Raw genomic sequence first — 5,603 nt, forward strand, 5'->3', positions numbered from 1 at the left:
AATAAACTGGATATGTAATGAGGACTCAGCATTTTGCTGCCTAGAGGAAACACACCTCAGAGACAAAGAGAGACACTACTTCAGAGTAAAAGGCTGGAAAAAACTTTCCAAGAAAATGGTCTAAAGAAGCAAGCTGGAGTAGCCATTCTAATATCAAATAAAATCAATATTCAACCAAAAGTCATCAAAAAAGATAAGGAAGGACACTTCATATTCATCAAAGGAAAAATCCACCAAGATGAACTCTCAATCCTAAATATCTATGCTGCAAATACAAGGGCACCTACATACGTAAAAGAAGCCTTACTAAAGCTCAAACACACATTGCACTTCACACAATAATAGTGGAGATTTCAACACCCCACTCTCATCAATAGAAAGATCATGGAAACAGAAGTTAAACAGAGACATAGACAGACTAAGAGAAGTTATGAACTAAATGGACTTAACAGGTATTTATAGAACATTCTATCCTAAAAAAAAGAATATACCTTCTTCTCACCACCTCATGGTACTTTCTCCAAAATTGACCATATAATCAGGCACAAAACAGGCCTCAACAAAAAGATAGAATAATCCCATGCATCCTATCAGACCACCACAAGCTAAAGCTCATCTTCAATAACAATAAGAAAAGAACACCCACATATACATGGAAGTTGAACAATGCTCTACTCAATGATAACATGGTCAACGAAGAAATAAAGAAAGAAATTAAAGACTTCTTAGAATTTTATAAAAATGAAGGTACAACATGGCCAAATTTATGGGACACAATGAAAGCTGTGCTAAGAGGAAATCTCATAGCTCTGAGTGCCTGCAGAAAGAAACAGGAGAGAGCATATATCAGCAGATTGACAGCACACCTAAAAGCTCTAGAAAAAAAAGAAGCAAATATACCCAGGAGGAGTAGAAGGCAGGAAATAATCAAACTCAGAGCTGAAATCAACCAAGTAGAAATGAAAAGGACTATACAAAGAATCAACCGAACCAAAAGCTGGTTCTTCGAGAAAATCAACAAGATAGATAAACACTTAGCCAGACTAACCAGAGGACACAGAGAGTGTGTACAAATTAAAAAATCAGAAATGAAAAGGGAGACAAAACAACAGAATCAGAGGAAATTCAAAAAAATCATCAGATCCTACTACAAAAGCCTATATTCAACAAAACTTGAAAATCTGGAGGAAATGGACAATTTCCTAGACAGATACCAAGTACCGAAGTTAAATCAAGAACAGATAAACCAGTTAAACAACCCCATAACTCCTAAAGAAAAAGAAGTTTAAAAGTCTCTCAACAGAAAGACCCCAGTTCCAGATGGGTTCAGTGGAGAATTCTATCAGACCTTCATAGAAGATCTCATACCAATACTATCCAAACTATTCCACAAAATTGAAACAAATGGAGCGCTACCAAATTCCTTCTATGAAGCCACAATTACTCTTATACCTAAATCACACAAAGACCCAACCAACAAAGGAAGAGAAGTTCAGACCAATTTCCCTTATGAATATCGATGCAATAATACTCAATAAAATTCTTGCAAACTGAATTCAAGAACACACTAAAGCAATCATCCATCATGATGAAGTAGGCTTCATCCCAGATATGCAGGGATGGTTTAATATACGGATAACTATTAATATAATCCACTCTATAAACAAACTGAAAGATAAAACCACATGATCATTTCATTAGATGCTGAGAAAGCATTTGACAAAATTCAACACCCCTTCATGATAAAAGCCTGGAAAGAACAGGAATTCATACCTCAACATAGTAAAAACCATATACAGCAAACCAGTAGCTAATATTAAACTAAATGGAGAGAAACTTGAAGCAATCCCACTAAAATCAGGGACTAGACAAGGCTGTCCACTCTCTCCCTACTTATTCAATATAGTTCTTGAAGTCCTAGTCAGAGCAATCAGACAACAAAAAGAGAGCAAAGGGATACAGATTGGAAAGGAAGAAGTCAAAATATCACTATTTGAAGATGATATGATAGGATATTTAATTGATCCCAAAGTTCCACCAGAACTTTTAAACCCGATAAACACCTTCAGCAAAGTCACTGGGTATAAAATTAACTAAAATAAATCAGTAGCCTTCCTCTACACTAAAGAGAAACAAGCTAAGAAAGAAATTAGGGAAACAACACCCTTCATAATAGTCCCAAATAATATAAAATACCTCAGTGTGACTTTAACCAAGCAAGTGAAAGATCTGTATGATAAGAACTTCAAGCCTCTGAAGAAAGAAATTGAAGAAGATCTCAGGAGATGGAAAGATCTCCCATGCTCATGGATTGGCAAGACTAATATAGTAAAAATGACCATTTTACCAAAAGCAATCTACAGATTTAATACAATCCCCATCAAAATACCAATCCAATTCTTCATAGAGTTAGACAGAACAATTGGCAAATTCATCTGGAATAACAAAAAACCCAGGATAGCTAAAATTATCCTCAACAATAAAAGGACTTCCGGGGGAATCAGTATCCCTGAACTCAAGCAGTATTACAGAGCAATAGTGATAAAAAAAAAAACTGTATGGGATTGGTACAGAGACAGACAAGTAGACCAGTGGAATAGAATTGAAGACCCAGAAATAAACCCACACACCTACGGTCACTTCATTTTTGACAAAGGAGCCAAAACCATCCAGTGGAAAAAAGATAGCATTTTCAGCAAATGGTGCTGGTTCAACTGGAGGTCAGCATGTAGAAGAACGCAGATCGAACCATTCTCATCACCCTGTACAAAGCTTAAGTCCAAGTGGATCAATGACCTTCACATCAAACCAAATATACTAAAAATAATAGAAGAAAAAGTGGGGAAGCATCTTGAACACATGGGCACTGGAGAAAATTTCCTGAACAAAACACCAATAACTTATGCTCTAAGATCAAGAATCGACAAATGGGATCTCATAAAACTACAAAGCTTCTGTAAGGCAAAGGACACTATGGTTAGGACAAACGGCAACCAACAGATTGGGAAAAGATCTTTACCAATCCTACAACAGATAGAGGGCTTATATCCAAAATATACAAAGAACTCAAGAAGTTAGACTGCAGGGAGACAAATAACCCTATTAAAAAATGGGGTTCAGAGCTAAACAAAGAATTCATAGCTGAGGAATGTTGAATGGCTGAGAAGCACCTAAAGAAATGTTCAACATCTTTAGTCATAAGGGAAATGCAAATCAAAACAACCCTGAGATTCCACCTCATACCAGTCAGAATGGCTAAGATAAAAAACTCAGGTGACAGCAGATGCTGGCAAGGATGTGGAGAAAGAGAAACACTTCTCCATTGTTGGTGGGATTGCAAACTTGTACAACAACTCTGGAAATTAGTCTGGAAGTTCCTCAGAAAATTGGACATTGCACTACCTGAGGACTCAGCTATACCTCTCTTTGGCATGTACCCAAAAGATGTTCCAACATACAACAAAGACACATGCTCCACTATGTTAATAGCAGCCTTATTTATAATAGCCAGAAGCTAGAAAGAACCCAGAGGCCCTTCAACAGAGGAATGGATACAGAAAATGTGGTACATCTACACAATGGAATACTACTCAGCCATCAAAAACAATGACTTTATGAAATTCATATGCAAATGGAGGGAACTGGAAAATATCATCCTGAGTGAGGTAACCCAATCACAGAAAAACACACATGGTATGCACTCATTGATAAGTGGATATTAGCCCAAATGCTCGAATTACCCTAGACAGACAGAACACATGAACCTCAAGAAGGATGACCAAAATACGGATGCTTGACTCCTTCTTTAAAAGGGGAACAAGAATACCCTTGGGAGGGAATAGGGAGGCAAAGTTTAGAACAGAGGCAGAAGGAACACCCACTCAGAGCCTGCCCCACACGGGGCCCATACATATACAGCCACCAAACTAGATAAGATGGATGAAGCCAAAAAGTGCAGGCCGACAAGGAACCGGATGTAGATCTCTCCTGAGAGACACAGCCAGAATATGGCAAATACATAGGCGAATGCCAGCAGCAAACCACTGAACTGAGAACAGGACCCCCGTTCAAGTAATCAGAGAAAGGACTAAAAGAGCCAAAGGGGTTTGAGACCCCACATGAACAACAATGCCAACCAACCAGAGCTTCCAGGGACTGAGCCACTACCCAAAGACTATACATGGACTGATCCTGGGCTCCAACTGCATAGGTAGCAATGAATAGCCTTGGGGCACCAGTGGAAGGGGAAGCCCTTGGTCCTGCCAAGCCTGGACCCCCAGTGAACTGGATTCTTGTGAGGGTCGTAATGGGGGAAGGATGGGGAGGGGAACACCCATGTAGAAGGGGAGTGGGAGGGGTTAGGGGGATGTTGGCCTGGAAACCAGGAAAGGGAATAACATTTGAAATGTAAATAAGAAATACCCAATTTAATAAAGATGGAAAAAAAAGATGCAATAAATTAGAAAAAAAGGGGGGGAAACTGGGGTTGAGGTTGAAGAAAAGCAATAAAACATTTGTCTGACATATATGAGACCCAGGTTTGATTCCAATTAACATGAAAACAGAAAGAGAAAAGGTACACAAGCACATAGCTCAGTCAGTAGTTAAACAAACTAGTCATACCTAGCTGCAGATATACACAAGATTCATATTTTTAACATCTGTTTCAGAAAGTACAACATTTCAGAACCAAAGTATTTGATAAGAATATAGAATTGTTTGGTATCTGGTGTTTTCAGGATTCTCTATGAAATTTGGCAATTCTCCCAGTCAACCAGTGATGTTGAAACTGCAAGAAACTTGTCTTAAACCCTTGGAGATATTCCTCCAACTTCCAACACTTGTCAAAAATTGAATACACCTGAACTGCAATAGATAGATAGATAGATAGATAGATAGATAGATAGATAGATAGATAGATAGATAGATAGATAGATAGATGTTTAATTTAATACTTACCTGGCAGGGGAGATTCCATGGTCTTGAGCATGCTTTTCTCAGGGTGAGGCTTATCCATCACCCTCCAGATGTGCTGATCCCTAATATGTCCCCAAATGTAGGAAACACAACTGTGTCATGTGTGGCAATGGGGGAGTATATTCACACTCTCGACTGTTAAATAAATAGTCCATCATAAAATGGTTTCTTCATAGATAATAACCATAGACATCTAATTAGATTATAGATAGGTATATATACATGGATCGTATACATTTCTGCAACTTTATGTCTTAGATGTCTGTTGGAAATGATTATTGATATATGTACATAATGTGCTCCCCGTGAGAGTTACCACAAACACACCTCACTGTGACTTCCCAAAATGTTCCCGCCACCTTTTCAGATGAGCTCAACAACAGCAATTCAGAAATCTTAATCAAACTGAGAGTTAAAACATGGTAAAGCGTGTTGTTTCTTTGTCTTTTGAGACAGGGTGTTTCACTGTGTAGCTCTGGCTGTCCTGGAACTTACTCTATAGACCAGGCTGGTCTTGAACTCATAGATATCTTCCTGTCTCTACCTTTCCAGGGCTGAGATTAAAGTCATGTACCACCACTGCCTAGATAAGAAATATTTTCTTAAAAATCTCGTGGGTATCTTAT

General features: G+C 38.3%; 1 non-coding gene across 1 annotated transcript; it reads left to right on the plus strand.

Annotated features, from left to right (window-relative positions):
- Nucleotides 1-4,951: 4,951 nt before the first annotated feature.
- Nucleotides 4,952-5,113, plus strand: LOC116908404. Its single transcript, XR_004388947.1, has one exon. It is a non-coding gene; the product is annotated as a U1 spliceosomal RNA (small nuclear RNA).
- The last annotated feature ends 490 nt before the right edge of the window (nt 5,114-5,603 follow it).

Source organism: Rattus rattus, chromosome 8 (assembly GCF_011064425.1).
Source record: "Rattus rattus isolate New Zealand chromosome 8, Rrattus_CSIRO_v1, whole genome shotgun sequence".
NCBI classification, from domain to species: domain Eukaryota; kingdom Metazoa; phylum Chordata; class Mammalia; order Rodentia; family Muridae; genus Rattus; species Rattus rattus.